The sequence below is a fragment of the Triturus cristatus genome, chromosome 5_2 (assembly GCF_964204655.1).
Source record: "Triturus cristatus chromosome 5_2, aTriCri1.1, whole genome shotgun sequence".
NCBI lineage: Eukaryota > Metazoa > Chordata > Amphibia > Caudata > Salamandridae > Triturus > Triturus cristatus.
In genome coordinates, this window is record NC_140588.1 from 733,301,522 (window position 1) to 733,329,378 (window position 27,857).

The following is a 27,857-nucleotide window of genomic DNA, read 5'->3' on the forward strand; positions in this document are numbered from 1 at the left end:
AAAACCTTGAAGAGGATCATTCTATTGATTCCATCCAACCATTTCCTCTAACATTGGATCTTATTGATGTATATCTGTAAGAAATTGGGTTATTAATTGAGGGGGGATGAGTATCCATCTCGAGTAATAATCACAGTCCTTATCGGGGTAAGCCACTAAATAAACCTGAGCTCATCCTTGTGGCAGGTACAGCACAGGGTAAACATGCTTAACTTGGAGGCAATATGTAAAATATTTATGCAGTACTAAAACTGTAATAAAGGCAAAATTTAAACAAATAAAAGTCCCCAAAAAATGAGAAAAGTTTAATTAACAAAATGACAAAAATACAATAAGGGGAAATGGAGATGTGATTTTTAAAAGTTTTAAGTAGAAATAGTGCAGACAAGCACAAAGTGTCAATGGTCACAGTACAATGGGACCTAGGTGCAATTTGACGTTGTTGGTGAGGGAGCGTGGGTTGGATACACTAAGAAGGTTTGTCCAGGTGAAAGATTTTACTTTCTGACTTTCGTCCTTTAAGTCCCAGTCCACCACAGTAGTATACTTCTAAAGCTTCCCAATATCTCAGGAATGCACGTAGAGGCTTTCTGGGTGGCAGGCAGAGGTCAACAGGAGAGTCAAGTCCAGTTCCAGTGCTCACTGGTCTGCTGAGCCATTGCAGGAAAATGCCTCTTATAGCTTGTTGTGTCCCTGTAACTTTAACAGTAAGTCAGCCTTTTGATCCCTGGAGTCCACTTCTTGGGTAGAAGAGACAGAACAGGGACAGTATTTTAGGCTCTTTTCAGGTATCAGACAACCTATTCTGATCTTCTGTAGGTCCAGAAAGTATTCTGAAATGGGTGTCTGCAGGTGCCAGATTTATGCTTGGCACGAGCTAGTGGTCAGCATGACCCCTAGGGGCCCTCTAACCAATAGGGTAAACATTCCCTGGGCTAACCCTACCCACTTTGAGCATTTTCAAGATGGCAGGAGTCTTCTGTCATGCTAAACTTGGACTCTGAGGGCTAGAGGTGTGTGTGGAGAGTGTACAAAGTAATCGTAGCATCCTTCTACCCCAGTAAATGCAGAGATAGAAGTTTGGTAGGACAAGGCTGAACTTTTAGCAACCAGACCGTGGATACACACAAAGTGTTTTGGCATTATGTTTTCCCCTGAAGTGCTCCTTAAATGTCATATGAAAACTCCAGCAGACCTTTCGGACAGGTCTTGGGACTCCAGCTGGATCCGACACTGATGTCAACAAGAAGCTGGCTGAGAAGTCAGCAGGTTTGGCTGGAGGTACAAAGGAAGAGTGCAAGCTTCTGTGTTACCTACATTTAGCTATACCTCCTTGATGTTAATCATGTCCTTGGGCCCAGTCCACAGGCCATCCTGTCAATGGCACAACAACACCTCCCCATACCGAAGGCCTTTTTTTCCTGTTCTGAAAGGAAGTTCACTCCTCATTCGCTCCCATTTAAATACTTAATTACTGACTTGCAGAATGTGGAGAGCAATATGCGGACTTCGTTTCCAGGAACTTGAGGCAGGGTGAAGGTGATTTTTTTTTTTTTAAAAGCTATCTTTACATAATATTTAGAAGTTTGCAGCATCTAGACCTCTTCCAACTTCTGTTTCTCCTACATAGGGTTCTCCTGCGTTGCTTATGGTGTTACAGGGTCACCCTTTTAAACCTTTGGAAACTGTTGATCTAAATTTGTATCTTTCAAAGTATTTTTCTTGGTTGCGAGTACTTCGGCCGGTAAGATAATTGAATTGGAGGCCTTGAGATGTCATCCTCCTTTTATCAGGTTTATGGAGGATGGTTCAAATCTAAAACCTGACCCTACCTTATTCCAAAAGTTAATTCTGTCTTTCCACAGATCTCGAGTTAATTCTTCCTTCACTTTCCAATGCTGAAGAAGTACCGTTGAGTACCTTGGATGTAAAAAAGCTCTTTTGATTTATATTAACAGGTCTCAGCACTACAGAAAGACTGTTCACTTGTGTGTGATGTTTGGTCAATCTGGAATGGGTTAGAAGGAACATCAATGACTCTCAGCGGGTGGATTGAATTGACCATTCTTCTAGCAGGACAGGACAATTTGGGAAACCTGTTTCAGGGAAGATCCACAAGCGGGATGGCTGCTTCTTGGCAGAAATCCAGGAACTATATATCCAGGCAGTTTGCAGGTTCGGCTACTTGGTTCTCAGAACATACTCGTCTAAATTCTGTACCAGATTTGCCATTGAATCTGGGAACAAGAGTCTTAATTTCGGCATTGTGATGTGTGAAGTATGCACCTGATTTAATTATCTTATATGCATTAAAAATGAGGCTGTTGCTTATTTGAGATTTCTTAATATATATATTTTTTTACTTGTTTAATGAATGGGTGAAAGGATGTCCGCTTTGGTATTCTTCATTAGTAATGACATGGGTGAGGAATGTAAGGGTAATGCCCCTGTTACTTACTGGTAATATTCATTGCCAGTAAGTAACTGGGGCATTGCATTGGTGCAGATGGGCAAGGCAGCATAGACAGGCAAAAGAGTGCATCTGTTGAGACACTGCTGGTGCTTCCACTGGCTGCTCCTAAAAGGCACTTCATTGATCGTTGAGGGTGGAGACATTTTCATCGACTGTAATAGGCATGGATATCAATATTTGCAAATAATAAAGCGTGACCATCATGTTAAATGGCACTGCTCCAACATGGAGGTTGCATTTTAGGTAAAGTATGAAACAGGACAGAACCGATGTGATTGACGTGGCTGTACACAGTGTTCATTCAGTCAGAGTTTAATTGATATCTGCAGCTTGTTTTTGTAAACTTTTATTGTTGCAACAGCTACCTAGCAATATAAAAAATACCAATTGGTTGTACTAACTGCAATATTCCTTACTACTTTTTAATTCATTTGTTTTTATCAAGGTTCACAGATAGCTGTATTTAAATGTACCGCTAGTGTAGTTGCTCGAACTGTGCAATGTAAATTACTGCTAAGTCATAAATTATGTCGGTTTTGTTACCTGGGTGAGTGTGGGACGGTACTGTGATTTTGCTTTTGGCCTGCTTCCTTTTTTAGGTCTCGGCTAGCGAAGGCTGCGCTTGCATAGTCTCGCTCGCGAGATTTAATGTTTCAGGAGTGGGGCTTTAACCCGCCCCTTTTTTCCCTCTTCTCCATTGGCTGGCCTCTTAAATGCTGGTCAGCCATTGGTGAAGAGCTTTGTCTCTCCAAACAAGCCCCGTCGTTTTCGGATTCGGGGGCGTGTTTTTTACTTTCTTTGTCTCCTCTGGAATGTAAACATTCCAGCCAATGGCAAGAGGAGAGAAAGAAAAACACGCCCCCCAATCCGAAAATGACGTGCTGTTTCTCCGAGGCATTTCTGCTTGACCTCGGAGAAACATGGTTACAAAGTCGGCGAGCTACCTTTGCACCACGGGTCACCCACTCTTGCCTTCCTTCGCCCTCACCGACCCTCAGGGTGTCCTTGATGAACAGCGGGAACTTCTCCTCGCTGTCCCTGTAGACTGCGACCAGGTGCGCCATCTCTCCTGCTTATTGCTGCTGTTCATCCGTTGGCAAGGAGGGGGCGGGGCCGCACTCTTGGGGAGGGTTGTATCGCCCACATGTCCTCTCTGTCTCCTTTTTGCTCGCGCTCCCTGCTGCTGCACGACTTTGGTAACTGCTTACTGTCCCAAACTCAACTAGTGCTTTCCAGTTGTCCGTCTGCTTCGGCCTATGACCAGATGTCTAGCCAGCTCCAACCTCCGCTGCGCGGATCTTCACTTTGGACTGCAGCGGTTGCAGCCTCTATGGCGTACTACACAGCCTCATCTCAGGGCCACCGCTGCAGAGTCCGGGATTCGCAGCACCTCTGGCTTCCCAACTCGTGACACCTCACACGGGTGTGTCTGAAAATCTATGCTGTGCCGCCCCTCTGTGCAGCCCAGGCCGCCCGGTGGATGCTGCTGATTCGGGCGTCTGGCAGATTGTCTGCACCGCTACAGGACCAAGCTCTGGGCCCAGCAGCCCGCCTCCCGGCATCACAGCCTTCGCCGTCGCAGGGTGTGCCCCCCGAAGTCAGGTGAACAGTGCAACTGTTTGCATCCTTTAATGCCACGCGCTCCCTCCTCATATCTAAGCGACTTTTCCTCTTCAGTATATTCTATTCACTGTTCTCGAAACTTCGTTCCTGAAAGTCCATCGCAAGGTTCATGTTTTTCGGTGTTATGCACCATGCCCTCGCCCGTTGTCTTTGTGCGGGTGGAGGCCCCACTTTAAACCTCGTGCCTCGTCCAGAAGTCTCCCCACTCTAATACAATGTCCCTATTGTCCCTTTTTATTTAAAAAGAGAACAAATAGTGCAATCAGTATCTACAAAGAAACCATTCCCGCTGCCTCCTCCATTAGTGTATTCAAGATCACGAACATCTGCTCACAATGTTGCAGACGGGATTGATTCAGCATATATTTAATGTTTATTTATGATATTCAGGCTTACATTACATCGACGCTGTCTTTTAGCTGTACATGCTCATGCTATCAAAACCTTTGAATTGTTTTTTTATGATGAGTTTGTTTTTCCCTTTCCGCAGCTGCTACCCATTATTTTAATTAAATGTATAAATTAATTGTTTTTGTAAGAAGGCACAGTGTCACGAACACTAACTTGAAAATAGCAATACTGTTTCTTTCAATCTTTTGAAGGCAAAAGAAAAACAATGTCATGAGCAATACCAATAGCTCTAACTTTGACAATGCCGAGACCATTGCATTGTAAATGCTTGTTTGGTGATATGATTCTCAAACAGTGTTTTCAGACGTTGTGTTTCTGTATTGATTTTCACATTCTCCAACTCATTCAGTGTTTAGTATGTTTCCAACTCTTGTACCATACAAATACAAATTCTTTCAGGGCGCTCTTTTATGACACTAGATGTATTTTCATCATCTTTGTTGCAAATACCTTTTGCTAATTAGAGCTTTTCTTATGTTTGTATAAATAATTTCTTCTCTGTGCATAGTCAAACTGCGTGGTAGGGAAAACATTCAATCCATGAATAATATGCTCTCCGCTTTGCTTAAATGAGCATCCAAAATATTTATCACATTCATTGTATTAGTTATGCTATGTTCTACATTCATATTGCTCTTTTCCTCTTGCCTTGTTTTTTGAGCCCCTGTCTCTCTTCTTCCTGGTCCTCTTATTTCCTTCTCTCTTTCTTGTTCCTGTTAATGGCTCAAGCACATTTCGTAAAAAAAAAACAACCCAAAAACCTGGTTTCTTCCTTGTTGTTAGGTTGAACCTAGCAGCGTGCATGCGCTGAAAGGCATGTAGTATCTGAATATGGGCTTGAAGCACCGCCCATGTTTGCTATTAGCTTTTGTTAGTGCCCTCCATAAAGGGCTGCTTTTGTTTGATGGATATGTTTAGTTAGCCCCGCCTTTAAGTGTTTCCCACCCTCCCAGGCGACTGACCCTGTTACTGTGGTGTTCCTCTTTTTTTTAATTTAAGGTCCTTTGTGCACTCTTTTCTTGCTTGTCTCAGCTGTGTAGAAGCATGGTGCCCGCTTCAGGGACGCCCCGCTTTGTTTCTGATGTGTAATTATATTGACTTACTTGATTTAGTCACACAGCATGGCCGTATGCTTTTCTTTATTTATGCATGCTGCTTTCACTGTTGATCCTCTATATGGTTTCTAACTACAGACTTACTCCTCTCTTCACCAAAGGCTGCCTCCTCTTCTCCTTCACCCCAGCAGCCCCACTGCCTCAGATACCGTTGAGTCCGACTTCTCCTCACCACTGACTCTCTCCTCGAGTCTGGCTGCGGCTTCTTCCCATCCCTGACAGTCTCTTCCTGCCTTTAGCAGCTCCCTATAAGCGCAGCTGTGGTTATATTCTGTAAATATTTCTGTCTTTCTTAACACCTTCCTAGTCGTCTAGTCTCTGGACTGTCACAAAAACGTAAGCTAAAAAAGTATACAAGGTGTCCCGAGGCCAGACACCCAGCAAATCAGGAATGTGCCCCAGGAGGCAGAAGGGGTGCTGTGCTTGCACAAAGGGCTTCAGTAGGGCCTGTGGTACCCTTGTCTGAGGTGCCACATGTTTGCACATCTGCCGCGCTTCTCCTGTCTCTTTTGCACATTTGGGATCATTCCGCCCGTCTTCTAGTCCTGGAAGCTCCACGAAGAGGGCGGAAATTGCACACAGTTTTGTTTCTATCTAAATTTGGACACTGCGGTCAGCTGGCAGGACAGGATGTAGTTAGGTTTGGGTTGGCCGGTGCAGGGGCTGTTTCCTGTCACTGTGCTCCGTCTGAGAATCACACGCCAAAGACTGACAGCATTCAAAAGGAATTTAAGAAAGATTAGACACCTGCCTGCCTATGTCGTCTTTGAGGTGTCTGGCCTGGTACCCTCCTTGCAAGTACCGAGGACGACGCACTGTACTTTGTTCTCTGTATAGGGGAGGAGAAAAGGAAGAAAACATGATTAATATCTTTATTTTTAACACACACATACATCTGCAGTAATGGTAGTCACTAACTGAGGTTTCATAACCTAAAGAGTACATTTATCACCAGTTAGTTGCACTTGCATGACTGTGAAAACACAAAACACTTAGGCTTTTTTTTTAGCAACCTCTTGGACCCTGTTAGTACACCAGTGGCGCAACTAGACCTGAACTTCGGGAGGGCTAACACTCCCAGCCAGGGCTGGCCCTAGCACTGGTTGCACACAGTCCTTTCTGGCACCCCCTCCCCCATTTTTTCCTTCTACATGAATTCCCTCACTACCACTCACCAACAATGCTCCTCATCTCTCTATAGCACCTTTTAGGCAAACATTTCATTTTTTTATAGCTCTACTCATAGTTTACTCACACTCAGTTTTGTGATCTGTATGGTACATGTTCCTTGTAGCAGGCACATTAACCCTCTGCGCTGTGTGGGTGGCAAGTGTGCCCATGTGAGTGCGAGGAAAATAAATTTTTCAGGTCAGTCTTAAAATTACCCCAGAGTATTCCAGCTGTTATCGTGAATAGAGAATTGGGGAGGCCCTATATTGAAGATCTGGTCAAGTTTAGACCCATTTTAACTTGGCTTAAAATCTGGACAAACCCAGAAGCCGCGCTGAGCAGGCTCATTTTAAAAGACTGCCTGACAAGAAATAAAAGTATGAACATCCCCTGGCTAAAATATGTTGAGTCTAACCTGGATAGACTAGGCAGCAAAGACTTGTTCACAAACCCTGAAGCAATCACTACTCAAGATAAAATGATACTAAAGAGATCCTTCATGGCCCAAAGAGACACAAGAAGAACACTAGAGGAAGGGTCCAAAGGTGTGGTGATTGCTCATAACATGGTTAAGACTACTGAGGGGATGGAACCCTACCTCTGTTCGAGGCATGTGGGCTGCTGAATTCATATCTGTGCATAGATCGCCGCCTAGTGTTGGGTCCGGATGATTGCACATTGTTGTCCTGGAAGAGTCTTCAAAGTATCACGAGATAGGTGGCTCCTCCCCTGGACTACAGTGCGCATGGGCATCCTCTCCATCCTTAGATTGTTTTTTTCCGCCATTGGGTTCGGATGTGCTTATCTTAGCTCAAGTTCGGAAACTTTAGTTTAAGGCCAAAAGGCCTTTAGATCTCGTCGGTATTGTTCGCGTTCGGTATCGACCAGTTTACTTTGTGTTTTAGTACCATCTTCACGCTTTTCGGATCCGCTTCGAACCGAAAATCGACCACCGCTCGACGATGGAATCGAGGACTCCTTTCAAGAGATGTCCTTTATGCCATGCGAAATACCCACACGTCGATGTCCATCCGGTGTGCAACAAATGTCTCTTACCGGATCATGATGAGTCGAAATGTATGGCCTGCGCCCGGTTCTGCTCGAAGAAGACTCTGCGGAATCGACGGGCAGCGAGATTGGAGGCACAGCAATCTGCGCCTGCCCCGGTCAACATATTCAGCACCGAGGATGAGGAAGCAGAGAGCGTAGAAGACATAGACTCCAGCCACGCTTCCGAACATGAATCCCGATCGGAAGACGATGATGAGGTGATCTTCGAGGACGAAGACGTCGTCAACGAGGTAGGAGACTACAATGAGGCCCTTGGGGCCGAGGAAGATGGCTCCAGCGAAGAGCTAGGCCAACCCGTCGATACGGAGGCCGAGAGACAAAGTCGTCATAAGGCTCAGGTCGAGGGATCGCCTGCGGGCCTTACCCAAGATCAGTCACACAGTTCTTCGGCCCCGCCTCAAGGCCCGGCCTCGAACATTTCACAGGAGCCATTAATATCGAAGACGACTGGATTTTCTTCAGTGAAACCGAAACCGTCCGTCGCACCGGTTACATCGAAACCGAAGGTGAAACTGGTTGCGATCGGATCAAAGGCCTTGAAGCCCTCCACTCCTTCAACGCCAGCACAGGTCATCGGCACCGAACACACCAAAAGAGATTTCGGTGCCGAGCTCACCACGGCGGGTTCCGGCGCCGAGCCAAAGAAGAAGGCTCTCGGTCCCTACAAGGCGCCTCGGCCTATGGCACCGAAGATTATGGCCCAACCCACCAAGGTCAAGGTGGTCGATCCGTCTGCGTCGACATCAAAGGGTGCGGCGCCTGCCAAATCATCGGCTCCGAGGAGCGTCGATACCCACCTTCGGATCGACAACCCAAAGACTGGGAATAAGTCGGATACTGCTTCGACGCCTGCCTCCAAGGTGCCTATCGGTTCCAAAGCGCCATCTGCGTTCACCTTGCAACAGGTCTCGGCGTCGTTGCAACGCATCAGGGACCGGGCAACCCTCCAACCTACGTCGGGTCCCGAAACGCACAAGGCCGCAAAAGCACACTCGGTGCCGGCAAACATCACATTTGGATTGCCGCCGCCCAAGGCACCGAAAATGTTCGAAATTCGGACACGTGTCCACCAAACACAGACACTATCCACTGGACAAATCGATATCGAGCCTTCACAGGCCCACTTTATCGACGCCGACACTGGTAGGCTGATGCTCCGCAAGCGGAAAATCACACCAGAGAAGGGTTTGGACTCCTACAAGATTCCTTTGAAACAAAAACTGCCGGCAGGTTCCGCACCAGTGCTTCATGAAACCTTTCAACCCTTCCTTCAGGACCCACTGTCTTTTTCTCCTACGCATTCAAAGGCAGACGCCGGAGAGGACTATATAGGGGATGATACCACCTACCCGGTGGATATCGATCCTGATGATCACATGCAAGACCCAGATCAGGCATGGGATGACCCCACCGACCAGGGTAACGCGCCAGATACTCCTGACACGCAGCTTTATAATATAAAGACCTCTCCCACAGAGGACACTGCTGCCTTTAATGCCCTCATAGAACGGTCTGCTGCCAATCATGGAGTGGAACTCCATTCTGACACTGTAGAGGAAGATTTCTTGGTGGACACATTCGCCTCCTCTGAGAAAACCATCAAAACTCTGCCAATGTTGAAGGGAGTTCTAAAACCTGCAAAAGACATTTTTAAAGAAACAACCAGGGCACGGGTGTTGAACCCCAGAATCGAAAAAAAATACAAGCCTGCACCCGGAGACCCTATGTACATTAAGGGTCAGTTACCATTAGACTCCATGGTTGTTGCTAATGCTCGCAAACGAGCACATTCACAAACAACGGGTGATGCTCCTCCCCCCCCCCCCCCCCCCCGACAAGGAGTCCAAAGTGCTGGAGACATCAGGCAAAAGGATAGCAGCGCAAGCGGCAAACATCTGGCACATTGCCAACACCCAGGCACTCCTGGCCCGTTATGATAGGTCACACTATGACACACTAGAATCACTGCTACAACACTTGCCAGATGAATACAAAGAGGCAGCAGAGCTCCTTATCAGAAAGGGACAACTCCTTACAAATGCGTCCATCAAATGCGCACTGGATGCAGCCGACACTGCAGCAAGGGCGATCAACACAAGCGTAATGTTGAGGAGGCACGCATGGTTAAGAATCTCAGGCTTCAAACCTGAAATTCAGAACAATATCTTAAATCAACCGGTCCACCCAGACTTTTTATTTGGCCCCGAGGTTGACACTACCCTCGAAAAAATTAAAAAAGACACTGAAACTGCAAAATCAATGGGGGCTCTGCAGTCGCAGCAGTTTCGGAGTGGCTCCTTTCGTCGCCCTGGGAATAGAGGAGCAGCTAGAGGTCAGGGGTCCCAGCAGCAGTACAATAAAGGGGGTACGCAAAGTACCTATGACAAAAACAATAGAGGTGGATATCGTGGATCCAGCACCAAAGGCAGAGGACGTGGGTACGGCAACACCAGGTCCTCCCCCAAAACTAACAGTGACGCCTTCTCCCTGCCCCCCGACCATATAACACCTGTCGGGGGGAGACTCCAACACTTCCTGTCAGTCTGGAAGTCCATCACCACAGACAGGTGGGTCAGGGAAATTATCCAGTACGGTTACTGTCTAGAATTAACGTCCACTCCACCCAACATACCGCCAAAGCACCGTCCTATGTCCGTAGAGCACTTGGCATTATTGCAGCAGGAAGTACTAAGTATGCTGCAAAAAGGTGCAATAGAAGTCGTGCCCGTAAACCAACAAGGGACAGGGGTGTACTCTCTGTACTTCTTAATCCCCAAAAAAGGACGGATCTCTCAGACCTATACTAGACCTGAGGCCCCTCAACCACTACATTCTGTCAGAGCATTTCCATATGCTCACCCTACAGCAGGTTCTACCGTTACTCAGTCAGGGAGCCTTCCTAGCCACACTGGATTTGAAAGATGCGTATTTCCACATACCCATACACCCATCGCACAGAAAATATCTCAGGTTCACTATTCAGGATCACCATTATCAGTTCAAAGTTCTCCCCTTCGGAGTAACAATGGCACCCAGGGTCTTTACCAAGTGCCTAGCGACAGTGGCTGCACATCTACGGAGACAGCACATTCACGTCTTCCCTTACCTGGACGACTGGCTTGTTCAGGCAAAGTCAGCCCAGCAATGTGCCAGCCACATGTCCCTCACTATTCACCTTCTTTACAGTTTAGGATTCTCACTAAATTACCCAAAATCACATCTTCAACCTGCACACGTACGCCAGTACCTGGGCGCGACCATAAACACTCTGACAGCCACAGCTCAGCCAAATTTAGTGAGGATCAACAGCATGCAACTGCTGATCACAAAGTTCAAACCTCAACACTCCCTTCCAGCGCGAGTGTTCATGCAGTTGATAGGCATGATGGCCTCCTGCATTTTCATAGTCCCGCACGCGAGACTACATATGCGCCCGCTTCAGGAGTGCTTGGCACGTCAATGGAATCAGGCTCAAGGACAATTAACAGACCTAGTGTTGGTGAGCGGTCGGGCATACAACTCTCTGCATTGGTGGAATCCACAAAACCTTTGCAAGGGCCGACCGTTCCAAGAGCCTGTTCTGCAAATAATACTGACGGCGGACGCCTCTCTCCAGGGATGGGGAGCTCATGTACTCACTTACACAGTGCAGGGACTATGGACGACACAGCAAAAGAAGATGCACATCAACCTTCTGGAACTGATGGCAATCATCCTAGCCATGAAGGCATTCAAAGTACACTTATGCAACAAAGTCGTGTTGATCCGGACGGACAACATGACTGCCATGTACTACATACAGAAGCAGGGAGGAACACACTCTCCACAGTTGTCTCATCTGGCTCAGAGCATGTGGAAGTGGGCCATTCAAAGGAACATGTTCCTCATAGCAGAACACCTCCCAGGCAAAGACAACCAGATGGCGGATCTGCTCAGCAAACACAGCCACCAAATGCACGAGTGAGAGCTACATCCATCAGTACTCAAACCGTACTTCCAACAGTGGGGTCATCCAGAGATAGACCTATTCGCCACAAACGAAAACGCAAAATGCCAAAGCTTTGCCGCCAGGTTCCTGCACCCACAGTCGCAGGGCAATGCGATATGGATGAACTGGTCAGGCAGATTTGCGTACGCTTTTCCCCCAGCGCAATTAATACCGCTAGTGGCACGCAAACTGCGACAACACTCACTGACCCTCATCCTAGTTGCTCCAACATGGGCACGCCAACCATGGTACACCACCATTCTAGAACTTTCCGTGGTGCCGCATCAAAGGCTGCGGATCGCACCCGCACTTTTAACGCAGAACCGTGGCGAAATTCAGCACCCAGATCCGCAAAAGCTGAACCTGGCAATCTGGCTCCTGAAGTCTTAGAGTTTGGCTACCTAAACCTGCCACCTGAATGTATGGATATCATCAAAGAGGCCAGAAGACCCACAACCAGAGCTTGCTATGCGGCTAAATGGAAAAGGTCTGTCATTTACTGCAACAACAATGACATTAACCCGCTGGATGCATCCATTCAAAACATCATCTGTTACCTCTTACACTTATACCGATGCAATCTGGCATTCAGCTCCATACGTATACATTTAACCGTGATAGCAGCCTATCTTCAAAACAGGCAGCACCTCTCTTTATTCAGAGTGCCTGCCATCAAAGCCTTCTTAGAGGGACTCAAACGAGTGATTCCCCCAAGACACCCACCGGCACCAGTGTGGAACCTCAATGTGGTCCTCACCAGATTAATGGGTCCACCTTTTGAACCTCTCCATTCATGTGAGATTCAATTCCTCACCTGGAAAGTAGCTTTCTTAGTGGCAATCACTTCGTTAAGAAAAGTTAGTGTACGCCAGGCACTAACCATTCAAGAGCCATTCATACAGGTTCACGCAAACAGAGTTGTACTACGTACCAACCCCAAATTCATGCCTAAAGTGATATCGCAGTTCCACATGAATCAGACTATTGAACTGCCTGTTTTCTTTCCAAATCCGCAAAATGTCGCAGAGAGAATGCTCCATACACTAGATGTAAAGAGGGCCCTCATGTACTATATAGACAGAACGAAGGATTTTAGGAAAACAAAACAACTTTTTGTTGCCTTTTCTCCACAACACAAGGGCAACGCCATTTCCAAAGCAGGGATAGCCAGATGGAACGTTAAATGTATTCAAATTTGCTATCAAAAAGCTAAACGCAAATTAACGATTCCCCCACGAGCCCACTCAACACGAAAGTTAGGGGCGTCCATGGCTTTCCTAGGAAACCTTCCTTTACAGGAAATATGTAGAGCAGCCACATGGTCCACTATACATACATTTACCAAACACTACTGTGTAGATGTACACTCAAAACAGCAGGCAGCTGTAGGACAGGCTGTTCTCAAAACTCTTTTTCAGACTGCTGCAGCTGGCACGGACAGCCGCCGCTAATGGAGGGACTGCTATATAATCTATGCACAGATATGAATTCAGCAGCCCACATGCCTCGAACTGAATATGCTACTTACCAGTATGCATCTGTTCTTGGCATGTAGGGCTGCTGACATTCATATCGCCCACCCTCCTCCCCGGCGCCTGTAGCGGCTGCAGCACTCAGAATTACTGTATAGCATGGTCATCACTTACGGTATCTACTCCATCACTGCCACAATGGCGAAAAACAATCTGAGGATGTAGAGGATGCCCATGCGCACTGTAGTCCAGGGGAGGAGCCACCTATCTCGTGATACTTCGAAGACTCTTCCAGGACAACAATGTGCAATCATCCGGACCCAACACTAGGCGGCGATCTATGCACAGATATGAATGTCAGCAGCCCTACATGCCAAGAACAGATGCATACTGGTAAGTAGCATATTCAATCTCATGCATAATGCCCAAGAGAGGTTTTTAATGTGTCGTTTTAGGCTCAATCTTTTATCACATTTACTGGCAGACCCGCCAGGTTTTACTGTGTCAATTGAGCAGAAGGGTGCCTGCGGCTGCGACAATAGGTCTCCGCAGGACACCCTTCATTTTGTACTTTTTTGTCCTTTTTATTTAATGCCACGGCGGAAGTTTTTGAAAGAAATTTTAAAAAGGGCTAAGCTGACACAAGCTAAATCTGCTTTGCTCTTTTTACAAAAAGCTCATGAGCCGCTGACATTATGCTGTATGATGAATTTTATGAAAAAGTTGCGCTGAGACTAAGAAAAACTAGAGGGGAGGTTTCAACGTGATCCTTATGGTTATATGTGATCTGCTTTTTCCTGTGGCCCTAATGCAATATAATTATAGTTAATGGACCGAGGGTGAGTTAATTGTGTTTCCCCTTGATGATCTGTTATTTCAGTCAGGGCTCTTAAGATGATTTAATTGTGTTTTTAAGGATGAATTACATTGTGTGTATTTATATGACTTTTATGGTGTTTTTTAATCACCGAATAAAGAACTACTGACTGACTGACTAGTGATGGGCTTGTTTGAGTGAGATTGCAGATTGAACCGTGAGGGGGACAGATGAGCGAAGTGTCTCATAAGTGCAGGGTGAGTAGTGTGCTCGTGTGACTGCAGGGTGAGGTACAGGGTGAACAGCGCAAGTGCATTGTGAGTGCAGATTGATCGCTGTGAGTGAAGGGTGAGCAGGTAAATTGTGTGAGTGCATGGTGATCAGTGTGAGTGCATTGTGATCGCTGTGAGTGCAGGGTGAGCGTGAAAGGTGAGAATAAGGAGAGTTGTCTGACTGCAGGGTGCATTCCCAGACACTTGAAGTAAATCCGCTTGTTATTGACGGCGGCGTAGGGTTCCAGATATAAGTAAAACTATTGCTATTATGGCATTAATCGGGGATCGTGGGTGGAGGAAATAGATAATGTGCTGATCCTGCAACAAACTTCCAGTCTTAAGATTAGGGTTGCCAGCTCATTCTGTTGATGTCGCAGACGGTACAAAAATAAAGTCACCTAAAGCCGTATTTTCAGCACTTATCTCTGTGTACTTCGAACAGCAAATATAAATAGAAAGCACTTTTAATTGTGTTCTAGGATTGCCTGAATGATTCATGATTGATAATTAAAGGGAACAAAGACAGAAAAGTCACATTACAAATGAATACCTACTTTTTTATTTATAACCCCATTTAGTGTCAAGACGAGGTCTTTGCAGGCTTTTTAAGCATTTTTCTTTTGGCAACCCTACGTTATATTCCTTTTTGTGAAATGTATTCTCACACTAGTAAATGTAAAATACAAATGTAAGGAATAGGCAGAGTGGGTGCCCAAGGGGTACTGGAACCATAAAAAAACTAAGCCTCCCTCGGTAACCAGTTTACAAAGGTATGTTAATATGCAAATGGTCTTTGAAGACCTATGAAAAAATCGGGCGTGCTGGAGATAAGACTCCAGACACTGCCCAGCCAAGCCCACAGCAGCACACTCACTGACCTCCGGTCCCATGGCACTCTGATCTCACTTCAAGGGCTTTGGAGTAAAGGAAACCAGCCTGGAAATGCAGCAAATAAACTTTGCCGCACTTCCAGGCCATCTTCATTAGGTCTCGGCCAGCGTTGCAGCGCATGCGCTGCTCGCTTTGCGAGGCATATGGTATATACTTTAGTGGGGAAGCTTCTTGTAAGCGCCGCCCACTCTCCACCCATCTTTTTGTTTGGCTTCCATCGTAGAAGGTGCCTTCTGATTGGTTATTCCCTTGTTAGTCCCTCCTCCTAACGTCCATAGCGTAATTTGTACACATCCGAGGCTATTGGCCCCTTTACTGAACATTATTTTTTGCCTGTGTCCCCCCCACCCTCCCCCTCACGCAGTCCGTGATTTTTCGCCAACCCTTCACCCCCCAACACAGTTTGTGCCTTTTTTCATGCCCGCACTCGCATTTTTAATGCAATAACTCTAGCGTAAATGCAATTTTTATTGCATTGCAAATGCTTGTTTTAAAATAGTGCACAGGCATCCTAGAAGTGACGTCCCTTGGGTGCACCAGAAAAAAAACCTTGGTTGCTCCGGAAGTCTTGTTATGGCCAAGCCGTTCTGCTGTGTACTTTTTATTTGAATAGTTTCACTTTCTATCTCTGTTCCCTTATTAAGTCCGACACACGTGGGTCCTCATTCAAGCGCTCGTTGGTGGTTGAATCCATGAGGGCGATTCTTCCTCTGCAAGGCGCGCACGCATAAATAAAATGAGTGTCGGACATGCAGGGTTCCCATGAGCTTGAGGCGATGTGAGGGAGCAGCGATGGCAATATGCAATGCACAATATGTTTGCAGGGTTAAGAGGCTGGCTGTGGCAATTTCGCTGTGCTCTCATCACTGCACGGTAAACAAACTTTTAACAATCAGTGTTGAGCCCCGCGACTGCCGGACGGACCTGGACCCAATTCCAAGGACCACGGCTGCTGTGGAGCTCAGAACACCACTGTGTAGCCATAGGATGTTTGGCGCGGGAGTCGCTGTGACAACAAGGCGGCCCGTAACTGAAATGCCACTCTGCTCGCCTCAAAAAGTAAGTGTGCCGGTGCCCTGAATTGTGTACATTTTATCACTACTCTCTGCTAATAAAAATGTTTGGCTTATAATAATTTATGAAAGATAGGTTGTAGCATGGTCATCAGCTGCCTGCCCTATGTGTTACAGCTGAAGTTCACACACAGTCTCAGTCTAGTATTCTATGGTGTACAGTTACTTTTCAGGAGCTGCGCGACATAGTTGAAGTTGCACTTACTACCGGTTGGCAGGGGTGGGGGATGTTAACCGAACGCTCGGGGTATAATGATTTTAGCCGTCGGTAAGTCCAGTCAAGGAGTACCCTTTTAAATAATTGCTGCCGGCTTTGGTAGTTCAATGACGCTCATAAGTACACTGCAAACTTGGCAACAATGAGGGTTTAATTTCTCATATTTACAGGTTTCCCTCATCTTCATTGATTGATTTTGCTTGCGGGAAAGTGTCAGTCATAGTCCCCGAATATCACTCATAATTACACTGGCATTACGGAAATGTCATACATAAGCACTCTGAATCCTTGGTGGCTATGCACTGAGAGGGTTCATTACTGTGGGCACGAGACTGCAGGCGGCAGGCTGAGGGTTAAAGTGCTTCTATAGAAGAAGTATAAAGAAAGGCACTGGAGAAATACGCTTTTCGCATTTATTTAAAGGGAAATGGAATTGGCTCCGTAGCACTGTGATAGGAAGCGCCGGGATAGCAATCATTCCAATTGACACCCTTCTTATTGTCATCATTACACTGTGCTGAAACTGACAGCTTATTAAACAAGGGTTGCTTCTCTGTAGTATTCGATAAATGGAATAACTCATCAGAACAACAGACCTCTCTAGGGAAGCCCCATGCCACTGTACAAGCACACATTTGTTCTGTTGTACAGTTTGTTCCGCAAGTCCAGGCCTCATCTGTTTCTTTCAGTTAAGCAGGGCTATAACGGCTGTGCCAAAACAAAAACTAAAAATAATTCTGACCCTACAACACAAGCATACACACCTTACTGCTCATGTTTTACATTCGAACTCTACATGTTTTTAATGAAGCGAAGGGACTGCCTCGTCGCTGTTTATAGTGTTGTTTTTAGGTCTCGCCTGACCCAGCGCATGTGCTGATCTGGCTGGACTTTTAGTGAGGGCTCAAAAAATGTTACCATGGCCAGCCTAGAGCTACAGTGCGTGGGCGCGCGCTTAGGAGCAGAGGCACCATATGGCAAAGCTCATCATGCTCATTAAGCGCCCACGATCACTTTCACTTTTGCCGGCGATCACTTTTGCGGCGCCCCTTTGATGTTCTCGTTCAAAGAACATCAAACATCAAAGAACATGTTGTTGTGTTAATGCTTTGCTGCACCCGTTTAACTTACAATGTGCTTTCTCATTCCACAAACTTGATGTTTGTGTTCCTTTATTTTGATATGCTTTTAGTATTACTGTCACACACTACCACACCCACACACACAACCACAACCACACACACACAACCACACACACAACCACTCACACAAACACACACACACATAACCACACACACACACAACCGCACGCGCAACCGCACGCGCAACCGCACGCGCAACCGCACGCGCAACCACACGCGCGCAACCACACGCGCGCAACCACACGCGCACAACCACACGCGCACAACCACACACACAACCACACCCACACACAACCACACCCACACACAACCACAACCACAACCACACACACAACCACACCCACACACACAACCACACCCACACACACAACCACACACACACACACAACCACACACACACACAACCACAAGTTCATGTTGTGAGTCGTGTCTGTTTCTATTGTATTTATGCTTTTGTTTGTGTGAAGAGCCTCTTTGTGTTTCCTTGCGGAATTCTCTTTATTTTGTGTGTCTGTGACTTAATAGTAAATTTCAGTATGTCCGCGTTGCAGTCCATGTTTTTTTATGTGTTTGTGTGAGTTTATGGACTTTTTGAGTTGTGTGCGTTAATCTGATGTTTGTGTGTTTTCTTGAATGTGTATCATTCTACGTTTGCATGTTTGTGCTTTTCTGTTTTGTGTGTGAAAGTGTTTGCCCCTTTGCACGCAGCTGTCACTTTATAGAATAATACATGCTGTTGCCCAAAACTTTTTTCAAAGCCAGCAGACTGCTCCCACAAATGTTATCATTGCCAGATATCAAGAATGCGTCTGGATTCCACCTTGTGCGTCATTCTTCCACCGCCAGGCATTCTGCCCCTTTATTTTACTACTGTGGGTTTTTTTTAAAGTCAAGACTAGCAGCGCGCATGCGCTCCTCTGCAAGGCATGGCGCTTCTCTGGTCCCAGTGGTAATTACTCATTCTTAGTCCTCTAGCCAGTGCTGTTAGTTGCTTCTCTGGTCACAGTGGTAATTCCTCATTCTTAGTCCTCGCTGCTGTGGCGAAGATCTGTTGTAGTTCGGTAACTGCTTACCCCCCCACAGTCAGCTATTCTGCCTATGCTAACTGTAGAAGAGCAAGAAACAGGAGGGGTTCCTATAAAAAGTGCCCCACCATCTTGAGGTGAAACATGCCTAGCATCAGCCAAACAGAACGAACTGCATTACGGGACAAATCGTTTTTTACGGATTCTGGGTAACTTCATCAATCAAATTACACCATCTAAAATATTGTATTAATAAGGATAGCAAAGGTGCTATATTTGATCGATGTATTTCCTGAACCTGCTTTTAACATACCAGATATTACATGATTTGTTCACTTTGTGGTTTCCTCACACGTCCCCTTATATTTGGGTTAAAACATCTTGCATCTGTGAATGCCTGTTTAGCAGAGAGCTGCCAACTTCTTCAGCGACAGTATAGTTAATTTGTAGCCAGTCACTTCCGCACATAAAGATCTCAATACCCAAATTGCTTTGCTAACATTTGCGTGCACGTTTTGTTCATTGGACTATGCCATAATTCCCAAACACTGATCGTTGCAGAATCTGCGATAGCTTTCAAGTTTCAGACTGCCCAGCTCTCCCGTGTTGCTGCATTGGTCTCTCCTGCTTTTCATTTACATGTACTTTCGGAGGCATTTGTGCCCCCCTGGGCACCCAGCCACGCCCCCCCAGGCGGCACGCCCCACAGATTTAAGACCTCTGCTGTAAATGATGGGTGCTGCTGCCTGCCTGTATTTAAAGGTGTTTAATTTATCAGCCTGAGCATGTATCATTGTTATGGGTATGCAGATTTTGCATTTGCCAAATTATGTGAAATTATAAAAACAGTTCTGTGCAATGCAAAGAAGTGCTGCAAGCAGCTCCTTACATTCTAGTGGTGTACGATGTTTATGTGCCCCCACACTCAAATTTTGAGTGAAAATTATGCCTAACTAAACAACACAAACAAAACACGAAAATATGCAAAATTGGTTGGTAAGCATTGGTTGAAATGGAATTAAAGAAGTGTAGGTACTCGTTGCCCAAGAGTATCTGTGTGCAACTGAGAAGTGCTGGAACTCTCCCATTTCTTAGAACTGGATATAAAGTGGATATAGAATCGTCCAAGTTGTTAATAATCATGTGAGTGCCATAATACATCTAGCTGTTACAAAGAGCAGCTGGGCCGTACAGACTTTGATGGTCTGATCTCCACCCGGTACACCTGCCCAGTTATTGAAGGCATTATTGGAATAACATCATTTTAATTCATCTGTTAAATTCCGTTAGATTGCAGAGTTGCACCATCGAAGCATGAATTGCATTTCCAGTATTCATTAAAAAGCACGAAAGCCCGACCTTGTGAGTGGGGCTGTTCCCCAGTGGCACGTGAAGCAACAATAGTAACCAAGATAATGTGCTGTATGGCTAAACACTCATGAGGTCCCAAAGGTGAGAACTATTGGCTATGCCAATGCTTGTTCTGTTTTGATGTTCCCTCCCCATCATTTGAGTCTGATTCCGATGTTGAATCTATGGCTTCCATTTCCAGAGTTAGTCTATTGCTTCCTTTCTTCTCAAGATGTTGAACTGTCATGAAATCTCCAAACCTAAGTGTGTGCAGTAGCTTTCTTTGTATGGAGGAGTTGTTGGCACGATTTACGGTTAAACTCATCCAAAACACCATTTGTAGAGAACTGGTAAATAAATAAACATTTATATATTAAAATAATTTCTAGGCTTGCCAGAACGAAAAAGCTGGCAAGTTAGAAAAGGAACTACAAGTTCCTAGACGGGGGAATATAGGTGCTGCTTGTGCTCGTTTTGGTGTGCAACCCTTTCTAAATGTATGTGCTTCCAAAGCCCTACCTTCCCCAGCTTGTAGAGAAGTGTATGCCATCATAGTGCTGTCTGCACGAGCTATGTGTATATGTCCACCCATAATTTCTTATTTTGAATTGGGCCTTGCACAATGGGCAGGCGTTTTTTGTATCTTGCAAGTGTTCGGAAAATCCATAAGTTACACATTGGGCCCGATTCACAGAACTAACTTAAGACAAAATCCTAAACTTACTACCATTTTGGTATTCACAGAAGGCACTTACTCATTTTGATATTCACAGAAGGCACTTACTCATTTCGGTATTCACAGAAGTTAGGAGTTCTAACTTTAGGACTCCTAAATGCCTTCTGTGAATACCGAAAGCCTTAAAATTAGGATTTTTCTCAGTTTAGTAGTAGTATAGTTAGGACTCCTAACTTTAGGACTCCTAAATGCCTTCTGTGAATACCGAAAGTATTAAAATTAGGATTTTTCTCAATTTAGTAGTCCTAAGTTTAGACTTAGTACTACTAAATTGAGAAAAATCCTAGTTTTAAGACTTTCGGTATTCACAGAAGGCATTTAGGAGTCCTAAAGTTAGGAGTCCTAACTATACTACTACTAAACTGAGAAAAATCCTAATTTTAAGACTTTCGGTATTCACAGAAGGCATTTAGGAGTCCTAAAGTTAGGACTCCTAACTTCTGTGAATACCGAAATGAGTAAGTGCCTTCTGTGAATACCAAAATGAGTAAGTGCCTTCTGTGAATACCAAAATGGTAGTAAGTTTAGGATTTTGTCTTAAGTTAGTTCTGTGAATCGGGCCCATTGTGTTTGTGAATTACGCCCATAGGTTTTCGAAATGCTTCAGAAATGTCACAAAGGAGAATTGTGCTAGTCAAGAAAGGAAATGTAATTCAGTCATGTACAGGGAGGAAAATTAATTTCTTCTATGAAAATATGTAATAGAAACAATAATGATGCAGTGATTTTTGATAGGCTGGAATAACATCAGGCACTCCAGTGTTTCATGATTCTAAACAGACGTTTAGCTGTAATTCTCATGCCCATTACTTTGTAACAATATCCACATACTTGCTTTTATTTTATCATCGGGCACATATCGGAATAACTACACTTTCAGGACTGGCTGAAACTATTTTATTCTGAAGACTGGTCGGTCTCATTATTTATGAGTATAATGTTGAATTCTTATCTCGGTTCATGTGGCAAATTTCTAATTGATGCATCTCATTTTTTAAAATACATAAGTTTGTCATTAAAAGAAAAAATCTTTTTTGAGGAGGAGTGAAACTAGAGCGCATTCAGAAGTTCTATTTAGACTGTACTGCCAGCTTTAGAAAGAGATTGCTCTGAATAGAACTCCTCTTTCACATGTGAACAATATAATTCAGTGCCACAGTTCTCATGACCATCTCATTGCTCCATTCTGGTTTAAGGTGGTCCATAATTAGAAATGTTTTGCTCTTATTTGTAGGTAAAAGCTTTTGAAATTGAAACAGAATCTACTGCTATCATATAGCAGCCTGAAGTTGATGGTGACGCTTTGTGCAGTTAATGTTTCAAATAACCTTTTCAGGTTTGTGCTTGCTTCTCTATATTGGATGACACATTGTCTTAGTCAAAGCTCGTAGTAAAAGTAGCATTATGCAACCTTGTTATGTTTTTGTATGATATGTGATGTTGTATCCAGACCTTACTTTAGTATAAAAGATTAATAGTGCATGGTTCATACTGTATGCTTCACAATCTCAATTGATCGAGTTTTACAAACAGTATTTTCTTTTTCTTCTTTTTTTTTTTAGTTCAGTGACATTGCATCATACATCTGCTTACAGATGGTAAAAACTCATAGCAATGAAACCCCTGCATACATGAGAGCCTGCGGTCAATCGAGCATTTAATTTTTTCTTTCGTACCCTCAAACAGTAGTATCTCATTAAACGTTTTGTTGTAGCTTTCACAGCATTTTTGAGTGTCTCATATCACCCAATTTATGACTAAATCAAATTTTTAGAGAGCGGTCCAGTGGCTGTCATCTGCTTCTTCACAGGGTAGGGAAGATGGCCCTGCATGCCTGCTCTGTGGTAGACTTGACCTCCAAGAAGCCATGGCTTTACCCGCCTCTCACTGATGATTACTGTAACATTTCAGCACAGAGTGGCCCCAGACTCCTCCTCAGTCGGATGCAACCCTGACCCAGGCAGGCTAGGTAGCTCTGCATAGTAGCCGAAACCCTGGGACTGGGACAGGACCTCCCAGATGACACCCGTGGGTTCACCCACCTCTCATTGGGTTTTACTGGAACTGTTCAGCCTGGAGGAGCCCCAAACTCCTCCCCGGCCTGACGCCATCCTAGCTAGGTAGCTCTGCTGCATGGCTGGAGCCCTAGATTGCTGGGCCAGGCCTACATGGTGAAAGCCATGACTTCTACCTCCTCTCACTATTTTGATTTTGGATCCAGTTGGCTCGGAGGAGCCCCAGACTTCTCCCTGGTCTGACACCGCTCTACCCTTGGACGGGAAGATCTTATTCTGTAACTGATTGGTGTGAGAAAGTGGCTCTGTATATACTGTTCCCAAATAGGTACAGTGTGCACAGAGTCCACAATCCCCAGAGGTTTGGCAGAGGCTAAAGTTAGATATAACCTTACTCTCTAAAGTGGTAGCTTGGTCGAGCAGTAAGACAGTATCAGAGGACAGTGTAAAGCATTTGTTGTACACACTCAGTCAGCAAATGGTCTCACACACTCAAGAACTGAACTCTATGCAAATGGTTTGTATAAAAAATATATAGTTGTTTTATTTTAGAACCAACAATAGGTATCAAAATATACTTTCTCAGAATGAGATGCTTTAGTTAAATACTTTGCAATAGGCAATTAACTTTTGCAGATAATAGTTACAGTTTGTTGCAATAGGCAACACAATTTCAAACACAATAATACATTGAGCTCAATGGGAATTTTAAGTTATATGCAATTGATTACTTTCAAGATTACTTTTCTAACTCCAGGACTGTATCCTAGATTTAGCCCTGGGACAGTTCTTGGAAACAAGTGAGTAAATTCGTTTTAGTTACTGTCGTGATTTTTAAGCAATATTTTGCTATTTTAAAACTTGACACTTAGAAACTTTTTCTGATCAAATACCAATGTTATCCTATGGAGGAAATTCACTTGGCAGGTAAGTGGGGTTATGGTTACTTTTTCTAGGTCAGTTTTGGATCCTAGATCCAGCACTAGTGTACCACCTGTAAGCAGTTGAGAAACTGCGTTTTTTATACAGGCGGTTTTTCAGGAATATTAATAAGTTTGCAAAATCAACAGAAGAAATTTCATAGAAAAACAGTCAATGGTTCCCTATGGAAGAAAATTCAAGTTACAGGTAAAGTATGTTCTCGTTACTTTTGTAATCCAGTGCTGGGCTCCTAGGCTCGGTACTGGAACATCTATCTAAAACAGGTAAGTAATTACGTTTTCACAGCTGGTACGATTTTTAAAGAATATTTGCAGTTTGCAAAAATCGACACTTAGAAGTAATGTCACAGAAAAACAGTCAATGATTTCCTATGGGAGAAAATTGAGTTAGAGGTAAGTACGGTTGTGAGTATTTTTCAGGGTCAGTGCTGGGCACCAAGATCCAGCACTAGTATCTCTCCCAATAGCAGGTGAGTATTTCCGTTTTCGTTACTCTGTTGATTTTAGGTGAATATTTTAAAGTTTAGAAACTCCACACTTAGAAGAAATTTCAGAGAAAACCAGTCAATGTTACCCTATGGAGAAAGTGAGTTAACAGCTTTTGGGCAAGTACTCGACTGGCAGAGTTAAGGTTCTGGGCACAGACTCAGGGGTCTCCCGGGGTCAGGTAAGTACAGTTGTTACACTCTCAGCGGCACAGGGGCAGCCGGGTGCAGAGTGAGTTAGGCCCAATGTTATCCTATGGGAGGCAGGGGGGGGCCTTAGTTGGTGGCTGCTGACTAGCAGGCCGCGTGGCTGTGGGAGCTGGGCTCCTGGTCACTTGCTCAGGGCAAATGGGGAAGTAGGTAGGAGCAGAAGTTACCCTGCCAGGGCCACTCGGGCGGCTGGGTGCAGGGTGCTTTTGAGCCTTCGGGCGCTCAATGGATTTCAATGGGAACGCTCCATGTTGAACAAAGGCTGCAAGCTCGGGGTCGAAGATTCTTCAGATGCCACCACCACTTCGAGAGGTAAGTTGGGTAGTTGGAGGATAGGTAGGTACCCAGGAGATGGGCACAGGGGGCCGCAGGGCGTCGGGTGCAAGGGTGCCTTTTGATGTCTGGAAACCTTACCCTCTGTTGATCGCGGTTGGGGGGGTACCTGGTTCTGAGGCTGCAGGCGTCGAGGTGAGTCCTTGGGTGCTGGATTCACAGTCGCCGGGGGGACGTCCTCGGGGTCTTTGTTCACTCCGGCACAGGCTAGGCTTGGTGTGTGCAGGGTTCGCGGTTCCGGGCTGATGCTAGGGGTTAGAAACTTGCTTTGAGCAGAGCCACTGCTCATGGGAGTTCCAGACTTGGTAGAGTCTCAAGGTGGTGAGGTCCTCCGGGGTTTTTGAGGTTGCTGACCACTGAAGTCGCCGGAGTTCCACAGGAGCAGGTTCAAGGATCAACAGGCCAGTAGGGCTGGGGCCAAGTCACTTGATGTCGTCCTTTTGTTAGCAGCTGCGCGGCGGATCTTCTGGTTTCTTGATCTTCTTGCTTGTTTTCGAATCGGGATCTGAGGAAGGAAGGTTCAGGGTGCTCCTAAATACTAAATTTAGGGGCGTTACAGGTAGGTAAAGGGCAGGGACCACTGGGTCCCTGCCCTGGGGTGGGTACACCCCCTATCCTGCCACTCTCCTGTGGGTGCAGGGCAGTGGCCTAGTCCTGATTGGGCAGGGCTCCCCATCTTCAAGATGGCGAGAGCCCGGGGACGTGCTTCACCTCGCCTCCCCCACCTGAGGGGTGGGGTTGGCAGAGGCTGGCACACCCCCTGTCCTTCCTTGGGGTTTCTGGCCAGTCTTCCCGCCAGAGAGGGGGTTGAGAACCGGTAGGGGCCAGCTGCTGGGTACAGCAAGTGGCCTGGAGAATTCCAGCTCACAAAGGCGGAATGCCTTTGAAGCTTCTCCTGCCAATCCTGGGGGAGGAGACTTTGCACCTCACCCAGGATGTGCATTGTTGCAGTGCCAGGAGAGCAGATGGCTCTCTACCCAGGGGTCCAGCAACCTGTCTGCTGTGTGGCAGCCTAGGCAGCCCCTCAGACAAGACGTGGATTATAGGTTAGGTTCAGGGGGCATCTCTAAGATGGCCTCTGTCGTGCATCTTATAGTAAATCCCACACTGGCATCAGTGTGGGTTTACTGTGCCGAGAAGTTTGCTACCAAACTTCTCAGTCTTCAGTGTAGCCATCATGGTGCTGTGGAGTTTGTGTTGACGACCTCCCATCACCATATACTCTTAATGGCAGCACTGCACTTACAGTTCCCAGGAATGGACCTGGGTACTGTAGGGGCACAGGGCTCATGCACCTGTGCCCACACCTCTGGCATAGGGCACCCAGCTAGAGGGGTGACTGAGGTATGTCAGGGCAGTGTGTTGGGGGCATGGCACACACTGATGTGTGCCATGTCGACTCTTTGTTTTGTTCTGCACCCAGACACTCAGCCTGCAAAGGCAGTGTTTGTGTGTCAGAGTAGAGGGCCCCTAAGGGTGGCACAATAAGTGCTGCTGCCCTTAGGGGCCTTCTCTGGTCACAAGGCCCTGGGCACCTAGGGTACCATTTACCAGGGTCTGACAGGTGACCAGAGATGCCAATTGGGTTTTGGCTGTTTGGCAGCTTTTAGGGAAGGAACACAGGCCCTGGGCACCTGATTGGCAGGAGCCCAGAGCACAACAAGGAAAAGTGCATCAGTTATCAGGCAAAAAAAAGGGGGGGGGGGTTACTGCAACAGAAACCCACTTTCTTACAATTGGCTGCTGCCTACTCTGGATGCCAGAAGTGATGTCCATCTTTCTGAAACTCAGCCCTTGTTAGCCAGGTTGTGAAAGCCCCTATGGGCCTAGTAAAGTAGCCTTTTTGTACTAGTAAGACCCTACATATTGGGCATTATGGAACACTTCGGGAGAACTGCAGATAGTCGCATCAGCTTGTACTCCACTCATTTGTTTCCCAGCTAATCACAATATGACCGGGCTGAACTGGAGACCAGAGTGCCCAGGCCCACAATAGCCGATGGAAGACCAGAGTGGCCATGCATGCTGAGACCAGTGCTCAGGAGGCCCTTCCCAAAGCCACCCACTGCCTTTTCATCCGCAATTGATCAGAGTACGGTTCTGGCTACACTGTACCTGACCAAACTGCCCTGCACAGGAATGTCAACTTTACCTCCCTGCCTGCTCTTTTGGAAGGCATGCTGAGAGAAAGCACTAAGGCCTGTAGGATCTCGCCCCAGGTACTTTATGACCCAATGGGCTGGACATTGGAGCCCTGCGTCACAGTGGCGTAACGAAACTTGAGGGGGCCCCCTGCAAGGTACGTGGAGGGCTCCCCTCCGGACTCTATCAGGAGGTCTCCTGCCAAAATGCTGTACTGAGGGCACCCCTGGAGCTTGAGGCCCCCCCTCACCGCGGGGGCTGCGGGGCCCTGTGTTACGCCCCTGCTGGGCCAGAAGGAGCTATTACAAGAAGATAGGGGGAATTATGTCTGTGTGCACTGGGCTACCAGCATCTAGTTTACAATATCTTGCACTGATTTTCTGTGTGTCAGTGCCAACAAAAGCTCAAGAAAACATCTAGTGACCAGCTGTAGTAAAGTGCCATTCTTTGGGAACCCCAGTCCTCGAAACCGCAATGAAAGTATTTAATAAAGAACACTGTTGGGATAGTAATTCTCTCACACAGACCTTTGACTGTGCCAGCAGCAGAGTACGTGGCAGTTCTTTCATAAATGTGGGTACTTATACATTGTTTAGGGAATTCTATTGATGTCTAAAACCATGTGATTTGAGATGCTAATTTAACTCTATTTTTGATTAGGAACTTTGTTCCTAAGCATTTTGTTTTTGCTGTGGATAGTTGTAAGGAGAATCAAAAGCATATGATATCAGAATTTGTTCCAGGTAGACATAGAAAGTTGAACCCACAGGCCTTCTGGATTTCAATGTGAGGTTTGGAGAAAAAAAAGGATTGATTATGGAATTGTTTTTTCTGTACTTCTTGCTTTGTTTCTAAATGCTATTTGTGTTATAAATCCTTAAC

General features: G+C 45.8%; 1 protein-coding gene across 1 annotated transcript in view; it reads left to right on the forward strand.

Moving 5' to 3' along the window:
* Positions 1 to 27,857, forward strand: part of CHMP1B (charged multivesicular body protein 1B) — a 130,016-nt gene that overhangs the window by 12,094 nt on the left and 90,065 nt on the right. The gene's annotated exons all lie outside the window — the stretch shown is intronic.